A 14,673-nucleotide genomic window follows, 5' to 3' on the forward strand; every position below is an offset into this window, starting at 1 on the left:
GAGCGATGGACAGCACAGCCTATCAGAGACTGGTATGCTGGAACCCGCCTCCCCTGCCCCGCCCGTTCAGGACTCGCCCAAACCGTTCAGGTCCTTGGTCTTTCGTCCCACTTTGCCCTGCTAGGCCATCAGGTCCTCATCCCCCTTGCTCCAAATTTGGGGTAGGAAGACGACTGCATCTTCTCTGGTCTGATCGCTGAGTCATAAGCTCTGGTAGCTGCTACTTAGAAATCATGGGCTCTCGGTGGAGGAAGATTTTGCCTGAGGCCAAACTATGTGACATTGAGAGTCTGAACTAGAAACTCAGGAGACTTGACTCCTTGCGCGGTGCTCCTTCCCGTACCGCACGCTGCCCTTTGGCCGAATCGGTTCTGCGTAGTCTCCTGGGCCACAAGCCTCGCTAGGACCTCTTCTCCAACCTCCCTGACTCAGTGGAGGGGTTAACCCAGAAGGGCGACTGGCGTCCCGGCGGAGATCTGGCCGCGTTGGTTGCCCGCCAGGCAGGCCCTTCGCTTGCAGAACAAACCACAGCGCTGCCGCTGAGCCTAGCGCGGCTTTCGCAAACGTTGGTGGCCCCCCAAAGGGGCCCCGGACCCGGCGGTGTGCAGTTCTTTCCACGCCCCTGCTCCTGTTTTCTCCTCCCAGTAGGTGTCCCCATACCCTTTGCACAGGGGGGTAAGCAGACCCAGAAGGTGCAGTGGTGCCTTGCCCGAGGTCACATGGCCAGTCGGTTGCTGAATCTGGACCACTGAGTGGGACCAACTCAGCCATTCATGCCCCCTGGGAGCTCAGATACCTGGGTCTCCTCACTGTCACTGAGAGGCCCTCCGTAACAGGACTTTAGTCATCCTGGCAAACTGATAGGACTGAGCCCTGCCCATTTTCTTCAAAGCAGAAGTGACGCTCCCATACCCTCCAAACACTGGCCCAGCAGCCATGGCCCTGCCTCAGTTTCCATCCCACGGAAGGTGCCATCAGAGTTGGGAAGTCTCTGTGGTGGGCGGGGGCAGGGGCTGGAGGGTCAGAAACCAGCTCTGAGACCGACTGGGAAGAAGTGCAGCAAACCCTGGGCTCAGGGGGACTTGCCAAAGGTGTGGTCAGTGCGACTGGCCTGAAAAGGAGACTGACGGAGGAGTTGCACTCCCTTGATGTGGAGGAGGACGATGGAGTCCCTCCCCCCAGGTGCTCTAAGTGCTTTCAGGTGCCTTAGATTGAGTGATGGGGACTCGTGGGCGAGACAGCTCGGCTCCTGGGTGGGAGCTCTCAGAAGAGACTCACAGGAGGGAGAGGTCCATGAGGGGGCGCCAGCCTCAGTGCAGAGGAAGGGAGGAGGAATTAGAATGCGGGAGTGAGTGGGAGGGTGATCAGTGAGCAGTAGTGGAGGCTCAGTGGCGGGGAAGGGGAGTGGCCCAGTCAGAGGACGGGCTCAGTGAGGGCAAGAAGGGGGGTTCACTGAAGGAACGTGATGGGCTCAGTGAGGGGGAGGGGTTAGTGGACGCGTTGGTGCTGGAGGAGGCTCACAGGGGGAGAAGGGAGGCTCAGTGAGAGGGACGGGGACTCAGGGAGTCAGAGGGACTCGATGGGGATGACAGAGGCTCAGGAGTTACCAGCTTGCCCCCCACAAGGAGGAAGCTCTGCTGAATGGTGTCATTCCTTTGAATGTCTCCTTTGTGTCATCAAACCTCGTGTCTTTCTCTGTGCAGAAGTCCAGCTCCTCCCTTTCCTGTGGGGAGACTGACAGGTGTTTTGCCTGCAACAGGTAGATCACTGCTCCCAGCTTCTGGGGGATGAATCAAGGGGAACAAGACCAGAACTTACCACCGCCCCCCCCCCCCCCAAATCAGCCAGCTCCAGAGAACCAGCCAGATCCGAGTTCAAATCCTACGTGCACTGGATGACCTTGGGCAAGTCATTTCTGTGAATAGGAGGAGATACTCAATCTTCTTTTTTTTTTTTAGGTTTTTAAAGATTGGCCCTGAGCTAACATCTGTTGCCAATCTTTTTTTTTTTTTTTTTTTCCATCTTCTCCCCAAAGCCGCCCAGTACATAGTTATATATTCTAGTTGCGGGTCCTTCTGGCTCTGCTATTTGGGACCCTGCCTCAGCATAGCTTGATGAACGGTACCATGTCCGCGCACAGGATCCAAACCCGTGAAACCCTGGGCCTCTGAAGCAGAGTACACCAGCTTAACCATTCATCCACGGGACCGGGCCCTCAACCTATCTTCACTGAATGGATGAATGTTCTCTATTTCCTCACAGAATACCTAAAGAGGGGCATCAGCAGCCTTTTCCTGATGAGAAACCAAAGCCCACAGAAGTGAAGAGGCTTGCCCAAGGTCATACAGCAGATAAGTGGCCAAGGCAGAATTCAAACACAGATCTGACCCATCCCAAAGTCGTCCCTCAGCTCCCTGTTATTCTCTGGTATGTCCCCTGTTTCTATCCTTGATGGCATTTCTCACAAGTTACAGATATATATGTAGTTGTTTATTGTTATTTAAGAGTCTCTCTCCCTTGATTGATTTTGCTTATCATTAGAATCTCCTGTGGTTGAGTGCCTGGCCTCATGAGGCACTCAATAAACGTTTGTTTGAATGGAAAAATAATGCAAGGATAGAGCTTGATGCAAATGGAGAAGCCTCCTTCTCCATTCATTCATTTATTCCTTCTTTCTTTATTTCACTCATTCAACAAATTTGATCATTATCTCCTCTGTTGGGCTGGCTGCTGGAGGTACAGCGACGATCAGATGGGGCTCTGCCCTCGAGAAGCGCATAGTCTAGGGGGACACAGACAGTGATGACAGTTCAGTGAGGTATCTCCAGGGATGGGGGTAACACTGAGGCTACGGGAACAGAGCAGATACTGTGCCCAGCTGGGTGGGGAGGCAATCGGGGAGACTTCCTTGCAGGAGATGGTATTTAAACTGAGACCTGAAGGATGAATCCAAGTGAGGGGTGCACAGATGGTCGGGGGACAGGAAGGGAGAAGGATTCAGGATGGGAACATCGTGTGCACAGGACCAGAGGTGAGAGAAGTTTAGCATCTGCCAGCTTCCTTCCAGGCTTCCTTAATTGCCCTGAGCTCCGCACTCCGGGAGTGGACGGGGGCCATGGACAACTCATAGGGCACAGCCAACCCATGAAGCACAACATTTGGAATTAGGGAATACATTTTTAAATGATAATGATTATTGTTTTTTTCTGACCTTTATTTTTTTTTCCTAAGATTGGAACCTGAGCTAACAACTGTTGCCAATCTTTTTTTTTTCTGCTTTTTCTCCCCCAACCCCCCCCATTACATAGTTGTATATTTTAGTTGTGGGTCCTTCGAGCTGTGGCATGTGGGATGCTGCCTCAGCATGGCCTGATGTGGCCATGTCCACGCCCAGGATCTGAACCAGCAAAACCCTGCGCTGCCAAAGCAGAGTGCACGAACTCAACCACTTGGCCATGGGGCCGGCCCCTCTGATCTTTATAAAAGTTATACATTCCTTTTGTAGGAAAGATGGGAAAGAGAGGAAATATTTAAAATATAAAAAAGGATACAGAGAGGAAAACATCTGGAATTAGAGAGATGAGTCTGAATTGAAGCTCAGTCCTTTCCTAGCTGTGCAACCCTGAGAAACGCACTTTTTCTCTGTGAATTTCAGGGTCTGAGAAATGGAACTGCCAATACCTGTGGCATTCACAAGGACACAGAAAGATGCAAGGATTTGTCCAACGTCTCATACACTGGTCAGATCTGTCTGTGGTCTGAGTCAGAGACCCTGAAAGAGAAAAGGCAGCCCAGGGGGACCGTGGTTCCAGAGTCCTGTCCATCACCTGCCCTGTCCTCCCAGGACAGCAGCCAGTGGAGACGGAGCCTTACAGAGGGAATGGTGTGTGCGGCTGTGGCCCAAAGCAGGATCTCTCCATCAGCTGAGAGTGGGGTGGGACAGGAGGTCAAGGCCTGAGGGGTCTACTTCTATCCCAGCCTAGAAGGCTCAAGGTCTTGCTAAGAGATCTAACCCCGCCCTTTCAGTCTCTTCCTGGCACCCTGGCCTGGCACCCTCTAGGATGCAATGCTGTTTAATAATTCAGCAGATGCAGACAAAGATAGCAGCTCTGAAAATAACCTAACTAAACCCCAGCCTCCATCTCCTCTTTCCCCAGCAGACTGCCCTGCCCTTCCCCCAAGGTCTCTGGTCGCCCCATACACCTGTCAGTGCCCCTGGCTGCCAATGGGCACCTGGTTCAACACTCTTCCTCTTCCTTCTAGTCTTTCTCCTCCTTCTCCCCTCTCCTCCTCACCTCCATGAGAACTCCATTCTCATATTAAAAGCTTTTATATTAATTAGAGCTTAAAGAAATCTTGTGCTAGAAGTAGACTTGGGTTTAATTCATTATGTGGACTTGAGCAAGTTCCTTCTCTCTAAGCTTCTGTTCCTACATTTGTAAAACGAGGTCTCTGGATTCCTAAATGGGCATGAACAAAATGTTTAGGGGGTGGCAATTATTTGGCCAGGGGACTAGATATCTTTCCTAGGAAGACATAACAGCAGTGGCAGCGTCATCTCAGTCAGCAGCACTGCAGTCCATCCTGCTGCTCCATCTGGAGAGCCCACAGGTTTTCTTTGTTTTTAATTTCTCTTGTGATGAAAATTTTGCCCTGGTTATCATTCCTGGAATAAAAGGCTGTGACTTGTGTTCACAATGGTTGTAGCAGGTTCCACATGCTTTCGGCACTTCATCACATTTCTGACAAGTAGAAATTTTACTTGTCTCTGGAAGTTGGAAAGAGTAATGCCCCTTCCCCCTTGAAGCTTTGCTCAAATCACCCCCACCTTCATGGGTCTCGGTTTTGACATGTCTAAAGTGGCCAGGTGTTAAAGGGTAAGTAGGACAAGGTAAGACTCCGTGATCTCTAGATTGTAGCTCCAAAAGGGGTGAGAGCGTGTCTGTTTTCGTGCATTCATTCCACAGCGTGATTAAGCACTTACTCTGTACCAGCCACTGTGCCAGGAGCAAGGGGCACAGCAGTAAATAAAAGCAGCACAAGCCCTGTCCCTCGAAGCTTACATTTCAGAAATCAAAATAATTAAATCCTAAGAAATGTGCCATGAAGGAATAATAAAATACCTGCTACTATTTACTTAGTGCTTACTCTGTACCAGGTACTGATCCTATGAGGTACTATTATTAGCATACCCATTTTACAGATGAGGACACTGAAGGACAGAGTGGTCAAGTAAATGTGGCCAAGGTCACACAGTCAAGGAGTAACTGACCTGGGATTCAATACTCAGGCAGTCTGCCTCCAGAGCCTGTTTTCAACCACAATGCCATAGTGCTTTCTTAGAAACCATGAGCAAGGAATAAACTGGTGACATGATAGAAAGAGGAGTTGAGGAGGGCATCTCCTTAGGAGGTGACATTTAAGCTGAGACCTGAAAGATGAGCAAGAGTCAGTCATGTGGAATTGGAGAGAGAAATTTCCCAGCAGAAAAAATAGTATGTGCAAAGGTCCCGAGACAGAAAAATCAGTGTGTTTGGTGCCTGGTAAGCCAGCAGGGAAATGGGGAGACCTGAGGTCAGAGGAGCAGGCTGGGCCTGGAGGCCAGGATGAGGATTTTGGATTTTACTCTAAGTAAGTGCAAGGGATGCATTTGAAAGGTTTAAGAGGGGATCAACGTGATCTGATTTGTTTTTAAAAGATCGTGCTATTTGCTGTGTTGAGAATGAACTGAAAGGGAGAAAGAGGGAAAAAGGGAGAGCAGTTAGGAGATTACTGCAGTAATCCAGCTGAGAGAGGACGGTGGCTAGGCCAGGAGTAATGGCAAGAGGTGGGAGGGGGGATAGATTTGATTTTTATTTGGTGGTGAACCGAGAGGACTTGTGGATGGATTAGTGTGGGGGTGAGAGAATGCCCTCTGGGTTTGCGGATGGAGCAGCAGGATGGATTGGGGTGCCCTTGACTGAGAGGGGAAAGACCAAGGGAGGCACAGGTTTAGTGGAGAAATCAAGGTCAGGAGGTTTTTTTTCCTAAATGATAATCGCTTCATTAAAAAAATAAGAACAAAAAGGATCTACAGTAATAGGCCATTATATCACCCCATTTTTTAGTCCAACTAATAAATATTATACTTCACAGAGGGTGTACATTTACTTTTAAAGGTGGGAAAATTATTTGAAATAACTGGGATCTACACAGCATTCAGATAAGATGGTTGGAGTTACTGTGCACTGGAAAATGAATATCTAACTCGTAAAATCATGTGTATTGAGTATCATCTATATGGAAAGGCAAAACTCAATAAAAATACGATACAGAGAGGAAAAAACATATTTCTAGTAAAGGTCTACATGCATAGGGGATAGGTAAACTTTTGGAAAGAATTTTGGTTTGGACAGATTTTGGAAACTATTTTCTGTTTTTCTTCTCTATTTTGAATACTCTACTCACAGAATACTTCACTTCTGACACTTCTGGTCACCAAATGTGTGTGTGTTTTTCCCATACCTACCAATTCTCCGACACCAGCTGGGTGTCCTGCAATTCAGTTCAATTCTGACGCTAACCGGAGCTAGCGCAGACCACAGAGGTTAAGGGTTCATTCCCACACGACTGCTCCCCACTTCAGACCCCAATCGCAAGTAGCAGGTCCCCAGGTTACCCACAACTTCTGTCCAGCTTGGTTATAAATCAGAGGTTCCCATGACCCCTCCTTAGATTCTATGGCAGGCATCCCACATATAAAGTAGAGGAAGATGGGCATGGATGTGAGCTCAGGGCCAGTCTTCCTCAGCAAAAAGAGGAGGATTGGCAGCAGATGTTAGCTCAGGACTAATCTCCACCTCACCCCACCCCCCAAAAAAGATGCTCCTAGTGCTTCTATCATTTAGGAAATTAGACAGGAGATGGGGGCAGAGACTAATACACATATTTCCCATTATTTCACAACACCCCAGTTGGATATCCATGATACGTAGGCAGGTATATAGATGCTTCTGGAAGTCAGCACTGGAGAGTCAGGGCTGGAGACTTAAATCTGGGGAGTCATCAATGTATAGATGGTACTTAAAGCCGCAGGACTTTATCCTGAGGATGAATGGCCTCAGGAGAAAGTGTTAATAGAGAAGAGAAGTGGACAGAGGCCTGAGACACCACTTTTAGAAGTCAGGATGATGGGGAGGAACCAGCCAAGGAACCCGAACATGGGTGGTTGGCGATAAAGGGGGAAAACAAGGAAGTGGCTGAACCATAAATTGAGAGGGAGGAGGCAATCATGGCAAATGTAGACCACTGTTGTGTGAAGTTTTGTTTTGAAAAGATGCAGATAAAGGGGTGGTATCTTGCAAGAAAGTGGGATTGACAGGGGCTCTGTGAGATGGGAGCCCCGAGGAGCACCTTTGTAGGCTGCTGGGAGCGATCCAGCAGAGAGGGAACTATGCTGTCTGGCACGGAGCCATCACCTCAAATGGGAGATTCTCAAGAAGGCAAGAGAGGACGGGCTCTCCAGCAAGCTCCTTCCTGCCACAAGCCTTTATTAAGTGCTTACTGTGTGCCAGATGCTGTTCTAAGTGCTGGGGACACAGCACTTGTGGGGATCAAGACAGGCAAGGTCCCTGCACCCAAGCACTCTCCATCCAGAGGCAGAGAGGAAGGCCATAAAAAATCAACACAACGGGATGGTTTCAGATCGGGTCACGTGCGTGCTGTGAAGGAAGTGAACAGGGTGATGCGATAGGGAGTAACTGAGGGGATGTACTTTAGAGAAGTCCAGGATGACGGAATGGGCATCATCCATTTGTCCTACTTTTGATAACAATGCCTTTACATTTTAGGGGGAGCCACTTCTCCTATGTGCTCAATGCATGGTTTTTGTGGGGCTGACCCCAGTCCATTTCCAGGACTGGGCTTGTGATCCTGGCCTGACCAATGAAACTCAATACTAGGACGTTTGCTAGAACTAGCAGGAAAGAGAAACTTTCTTTGCCCAGGAATTGTTGACCACGTAGATTATAAACAAAGGAAGTGCCTGCCTGCTACCTGGCAGGATAGCCCAGAAACAGAGACCTGATGTGTGAGGAAATCACTTGAGCATCTGACTCCTGCTCTATCTGAAGGTAGTGCTACCCTTGGATTTTTCAGTTAAGTGAGCCAATAAATTCTCCTGTTTTTCCTTAAGCTATTTTTTTTTAAGATTTTATTTTTCTTTTTTCTCCCAAAGCTCCCCCGGTACATAGTTGTGTATTTTTAGTTGTGGGTCCTTCTAGTTGTGGCACGTGGGATGCTGCCTCAGCATGGCTTAATGAGCGGTGCCATGTCCGCACCCAGGAGTGGAAGTCATGAAACCCTGGGCCACTGAAGCGGAGCGCATGAACTTGACCACTCAGCCACCAGGCTGGCCCCACCTTAAGCTATTTTGAGCTGGGTTTTCTTTCACTTATAACTGAACAAATCCTGATTGAGGAAAAAGGCGTGAAGGATGCAAAGGAACCAGGCTTAGAAATGCCAGAGAAAAGCAATCCAGGAAGGAACAGGAAGCACAAAGATTCTTTGCAGAAGAGAGTTTGGCGCATTTGGGGAACACAAGGGAGGCAAGTGAAGCTGGAATATAATGTCTGTGGTGATGGAATGAGATGGGACAGAACCACAGGAAGAGAGTTCCATTTCCAGCAAAATGGCAGAAGAGGAGAGCAGAGAAACACTTCTCCATATATAGCATTTTAAAACCGATGGTTTGGGGGCCCGCCCTGTGGCGCAGCGGTTAAGTTTGCACGTTCCACTTCGGCAGCCCGGGGTTTACCTGTTCGAATCCCAGTGCGGACACGGCACCACTTGGCAAGCCATGCTGTGGTAGGCATCCCACATATAAAGTAGAGGAACATGGGCACGGATGTTAGCTCAGGGCCAGTCTTCCTCAGCAAAAAGAGGAGGATTGGCAGCAGATGTTAGCTCAGGGCTAATCTTTCTCAAAAAAAACAAAGAAACCCTGATGGTTAGGGGGCCGCCCCGTGGCCAAGTGGTTTGGCACTTGCGCTCTGCTTTGGCGGCCCAGGGTTTCACTGGTTCAGATCCTGGGCACGGACATGGCACCACTCATCAAGCCATGTTGAGGTGGCATCCCACATGCCACAACTAGAAGGACCCACAAATAAAATATACAACTAAAAAGATGGTTAAATTTTAAAAATTATCTTTTGTAAGGCATCAATGAGCTTCTACAAAGTAAGAGAAATAAGAGAGGCCAGAAATGACAAGAAAGGGCAATTCCTTGGGAGGAAATGAGCCTTGGAGCCAGTGTTTGCCCTGAAGCACCTGTTGAAAACCAAGACATAGACCAGTCAAAATGTTTTAACTTCAGCCTATGATAAGACATTTTACAACAGGACCCAGTACACAGATAAAAGTTTCACAAGCAATATTCATCCTAATTACAGGTGTGGCACATTGATATTTCCTGGTCTAATCTATTCTACGCTATTTGATTTTCTTTTTTTTAAAATGCTGGTTGAGATCCATTAAAGGATGGAGTGCTAGGAGTCGCAGACTGTTCTATTTGGGGAGGGGAAGCCAAGCTGCAATCAAATTGCAAGCTGCAATCATGGAGCATTCAGAAGAAAGGGACTATTTGGGGCTCCAGCATTTTGTTGGATTTATCTTTTCTAGGGAGTTAAATTTTGGCCATGTTGATTTTGAAATGCCTATTAAGTAGACATTCAAGCAGAAATTTTAAGTGCCAGTTGAATTTATGTGTCTGGAGCTCAGGAGAGAGGACGAGGCTGCAGATGTGAATTTGGAATTTTCAGCACATATGCAGTATTTAAGTGGATGAGGTGACCATAGGATGAGAGAAGGCAGAGGAGAGGAGAGAAACAAGAAGTGAGGCTGGGGCACTCCGATGTTAAGCAGCCAGGGAGAAGTGGTCCACAACCTTTGCCCTTTTCTTTCTCCTTTTCTCTATGCTGCTGTCAGAAACGTGGATGTGGTGGATGCCATCAAGGACCTTAAGACAAGGGCCTCACTCTGGGGTTGGCAGAGCAGTGAGCTGCTGCGTGGAGTCTCTTACTTCCAGCTGAATCTAATTCCTCAATGACACGGGAACGAAATTGAGAAAGTCCTCGCAAGACTGACCACGAAAAAAAACAAGGGAGGTGGCACAAATAAACAATGTTACGTTTGGAGAACTGCACTACCAAACTACAGTTGTAGCAGAGATTTAAAAGATAATAGGAGAAAATTATAAACAATTTTATGACAAAAAACTTAAAGGTAAAATAGACAAATTTCTGGAAGGATAAAAATTTATATCAAAAACACTCAAGGACTGTATGAGAAAGAAAAATTACAGAACAATATTACTTAAGAACATAGATGTAGGGGCTGGCCTGGTGGCAGAGTGGTTAAGTTCATACACTCTGCTTTGGTGGCCCTGGGTTCGCAGGTTTGACTCCTAGGTGTGGACAAACATACCGCTCATCGAGCCATGTTGTGGCAGCGTCCCACATACAAAAAAAAAAAAAAATAGAGGGAGATTGGCACAGATATTAGCTCAGGCAAATTTTCCTCACCAAACAAAAAAAAGAACATAGATGTAAATGCCCTAAACAAAATATTAGCAAGCAAATTTAGCAATGTATTTAAAAAATAATTCACGGACCAACTTGAGTTGATTTAAGGTTGATTCAACAGTGGGAAAATCTACTAGTATAATTAATCATATTAATATGCTAGAGGAGAAAAGCCAAGTGGACATTTCAATTTAGACAGAAAATGTATCTTGATAATTCAATAATCTTTTATGCTAAAAATTCTTAGCAAACTAGGTAAAAAGCACCATTAACCTGATAAAGCGCCCCCTCCTGGAAGGGGGAGTATCTACATATATTTGGAATTCTGCAAGGAAAATTGCTCTCTTCTCTCCTGTTTATTTATTCTATCATCTCTGATTTTAAAAAGAAATTAAAACATTTTTGTGGGCCCCTAAAAGTATTGTAGGTTTTAGGTGCTGTGCTTTCTGTGCCCAACAGATAAATTAGCCTAAATGATTAACAACATTAAGGGAAGGATTAACACCATTTTCAGGATGGTGTTCTTCTCTGGGAGGATGAAGAAAGGGGAGGCAACAGAGGAGAGCCATACAGAGGGCTTCAAAGGGACTGAAATGTCCCATTAAACTAGATGCCTGGGTGTTCATTTTATCTTTACTCTTTGATATATGTATAAATATTTTATATGTTTGTATACACGCATATTCTTCTACATGTATGAGATATTTCATAATAAGATTTTTACAATAAAATGTGTAAGGACCGGTCATGTAGACCAGGGTAGGGCCTGGCCCACTGCAGGCACACCGTAAATGTTCATTGACTAATTTAATGACTGTCTGGCTCTGGATCAAGTCCCTCCTGCTCACTCAGGATGCTCTGGCTGTCTGCCATCCCCCCACCACCACGGGGGTGCCTAGTAGGGGTTCTGGAGATCCTCCCTGGGGCTCTCTAGCTGGGTCTGAAGACTCCAGATCCCAGGGGGACTGCTGGGCTGGTTCTAGCTACTCGACTGTAAGATGCTGAGGAACAGGGAATCTGCTAAGGTACAGATCCCCAGCCTGGGGCCAGAGGGACACAGGGGTATAGCTGTGGGACAGACAACTGCGTGGGACTTCTAAGGACCAGAGTGGGAGGCTCTTCCCCAACCTCTTAGATGCAGGGTAGGGGTGGCAGCTCAGACTCCCCAATCCCAGAGAATGGATGGATCTAGGCCCTGGGTTCAAGGGGACAAGTGGCATTCAGAAGACTAGACCCCACATCGAGTGGCTCCCAGGTCATCAGAAATTCCATGCCCCAAGCATGGCTGGCACTGAATGGCATGGTTCCTGACCTGATGGGATCATGCTGGTGGGGTGACCAGGGAGGCTTGGTGACCAGACTGAAGGACCTTGTCTGTGTCTGGTTCTGTAACACCTTTGGGCCTTGGCCCAACTCTAAGGGCTGTCATGGGTTGAGAAAGCCAAATAACAATGGAGACTGGATTTCCCACCAGACAGATGGAATGAGGGCTCTTGAGTGAATTTTTTAAAATAGCCTATTTCTTCCCTACCTGAATGTGTGCACCCATATTCATACCCACTACACCTGCTTCTGCCTTTTTTCTCCCCTCTGTCTCTTTCGGACTCTCTAAGTCTGACTCCACCTCCCTCTCCAAGTCTTTCTCCGATTCTGCCTTCCCTTCCTCCCAACCTCCCTCCCCCTCGCCGCCCCCAGTCTCTCTCCAGCTGGCTTCCAGCCCTGCTACAGAGCACTGTAGTTCCAAGGAAAAGAGGCTTTTGCTGCGAGTTCATCAGATGCCAGAACCTCCCTTCCCCCTCCCTCCATCTGGCCCTCCCTCCGAGACCTAGAGGCCTGGACTCAGCAGCCGTCCCCAAGCCCACCCCCAGACAAGCTGGGAGGAGGGAACAGAGGGCTCTGGCTGGGTCAGATGTGGGGCTGCCCTTCCTTCCCAGGGGAGGCCAGAGCTCAGCTGGCTCATGGATTATTGAGCTCTTGTGCTGGTGGCTCCATTTGGCAGAGTTCTGGGGACCCTCAGCACAGGCCTAGAAGAGTGGGACAAACTCCAGGTCACATAGGCTGAGGCTGAACTGGGCCAGGGTCTAAGCTCCCAGCCTCCCTCCCATGCCCCCACCTGAGCCCCCAAAGCTAAATCTGGCAACCCCTCACCCTTCCCCACTTGACAGGAAACTTGGCCCAGATCTAGCCAGAGGTACCTCATGTTCTCCCTTGGCCTTGACCTCTGACCTCTACACAGTTCCCCTCCATCCTTCATCCCTCACACCTATGTTCCCCTGACTCCCTCAGGTAGGGGGGTCCCTCAGTCAAGAGGGTTGGACTCCATAGAGGGGGCCTGAGGGCAAGTTTGGGGTTCTCTGTTCAGTGCTCAGACTTGGGGCTCCAAGTCTGGGTCATGGCCCATCCCCAGTCCATGTTACCACCTCCCTTTATGTCTCTTCACAGGGCTCTGCCTTCCTTAAGGGAGGTGGCACCAATCCAGGACATAGGGAGGGGCACCTCACAGCAGCTCCCACCCCAGGCTCTAGGTGCAGCCCTGCGAGCCCAGGAGAGAGCCCTCCCCTCCCCTGCCTTCCCTTAGATTTTGGCAAGAACTGAACAGAGTGGAAAGAAGCCCAGGATGTGAGGAGCCAGATCTGGATAGAATGACTTCCCCACTCTGAGCTTCAGTTTGACCATCCATAAAATGGGAAGAATAATGTCTGCAGATGGTCTTCCCAGAGCCACTTGTGGGTCTGCTTTTACCCCTTCACTGCTAGGGCGGGAAGGCAGCCGGCCCAGGCTGGGGCCCAGGCTGGCCGCCACCTGCTCCAGCTCCTCCATCTTGTCTGACCAACTATTTATTTTTCTGTACTCCTCCACTGGGGACCACTCCTGGAATCCCTCCCCTGGGATGCCAAAGGGCCCTGGACAGCCTTCCACTGCAGCACTACGCTGTCACCTCTCACCCTGTGTTGGTACCTGTGGGTATGGTCTGTCTCCCGTGCACACCGTGAGTTCCCCAAGGTCACATGCCAAGGCTTATTCCTCTCTGGGTCTGCAGCTCAAACCAGGACGAGGCACAGAGTAGAGTTGCAGTGATGCCAGGTGAGTGAGAGAATGGCCTGGAGACTTTTCAGTTTCTCTGCCATGATTCCTACCCCGTCCCTTTCCCCACTCCTGCCTCACCATACTTGCCAGGGACTTTGTGTCTCTACTGCCGCTGGCTCTCCCAAGCCCGCTGTCTTCCTCAGTGTCTCACTTGGAAGGTCCTGGAGTAGGACACAGAACCACCCTCCCACAACCTCCAGCAAACCCTGCCCTCTCCCCTCTACCTTTGAAGTTCACCCATTTCTTCAGACTACAGTCCCAGAGGAGTATGCTAAACTGTTACACTGCCAGGCTCAACGAACCAGGCCTCCAATATCCGGGCCCTTGTGTGTTCCCTCCCCTGTCGACTCTGGGCTTGGCTATATGACTTGCTTTGACCAAGGGGACATCAAGAATCGTGAAGCAAGCAGAGACTCAATAGGCACTTGCACATTGGGGCCTATTCTCTTGGAAGCCAGCTGCCACGCTGTAAAGAAGGTCAGCTAGACTTCTGAATGAGAGGCCAGGTGAAGGGGGGACCCGGGGAGGAGAAGCCATCTCAGTAATTCGGCTCCATCTACTGCTCCAAGCTGAATGCAGCCACGTGAGTGACCCCAGGCAAAACCAGCAGAACTGGTCAGTTGACCCTGGCCAAACTATAGAATTTTTAGAAATAATATATGATCGTTGTTTTAAGCACTAAGTTTTGGGGTAGTTTATTTCTCAGCAATAGATAATTAAAACAAGGCGCATCCTGAGTCCTCTCTTCCCTTGTCCTCCACATCCAGTCCTGTGGGATCCAGCACCAGAATATATCATGCATCCAACCACTTCTCACCATGTCCCCAGGCACCACCCTAGTCCAGACCACCATCATCTTTCACCTGGATTATTGCTACAGGGTCTTCACTGGACTCCCTGCCTCCACTCTCACCCTCCTGCAGTCACCATACAGCGACCAGAGTGAAGCTGTTGGGGTATTGGTCAGATCAAGCGACCCCCTGCTCAAGACCCTTAGTCAGTCAGCCTTGGAAGCCCTGTGTGGTCC

The 14,673-nt window shown here is 49.0% G+C and overlaps 1 long non-coding RNA gene across 3 annotated transcripts; it reads left to right on the top strand.

Annotated features, from left to right (window-relative positions):
• The first annotated feature begins 14 nt into the window (after positions 1-14).
• LOC139081957 (uncharacterized) lies at positions 15-4,698 on the top strand. 3 transcript variants are annotated; one of them, XR_011537504.1, is made up of 3 exons: positions 15-1,182; positions 2,263-2,427; positions 3,656-4,698. It is a non-coding gene; the product is annotated as an uncharacterized lncRNA (long non-coding RNA). The 3 variants fall into 3 exon arrangements; XR_011537502.1 differs by having other exon boundaries at positions 40-644; XR_011537503.1 differs by having other exon boundaries at positions 97-1,904.
• The last annotated feature ends 9,975 nt before the right edge of the window (positions 4,699-14,673 follow it).

The sequence above is a fragment of the Equus przewalskii genome, chromosome 2 (genome assembly GCF_037783145.1).
Source record: "Equus przewalskii isolate Varuska chromosome 2, EquPr2, whole genome shotgun sequence".
In the NCBI taxonomy this organism is placed as follows: domain Eukaryota; kingdom Metazoa; phylum Chordata; class Mammalia; order Perissodactyla; family Equidae; genus Equus; species Equus przewalskii.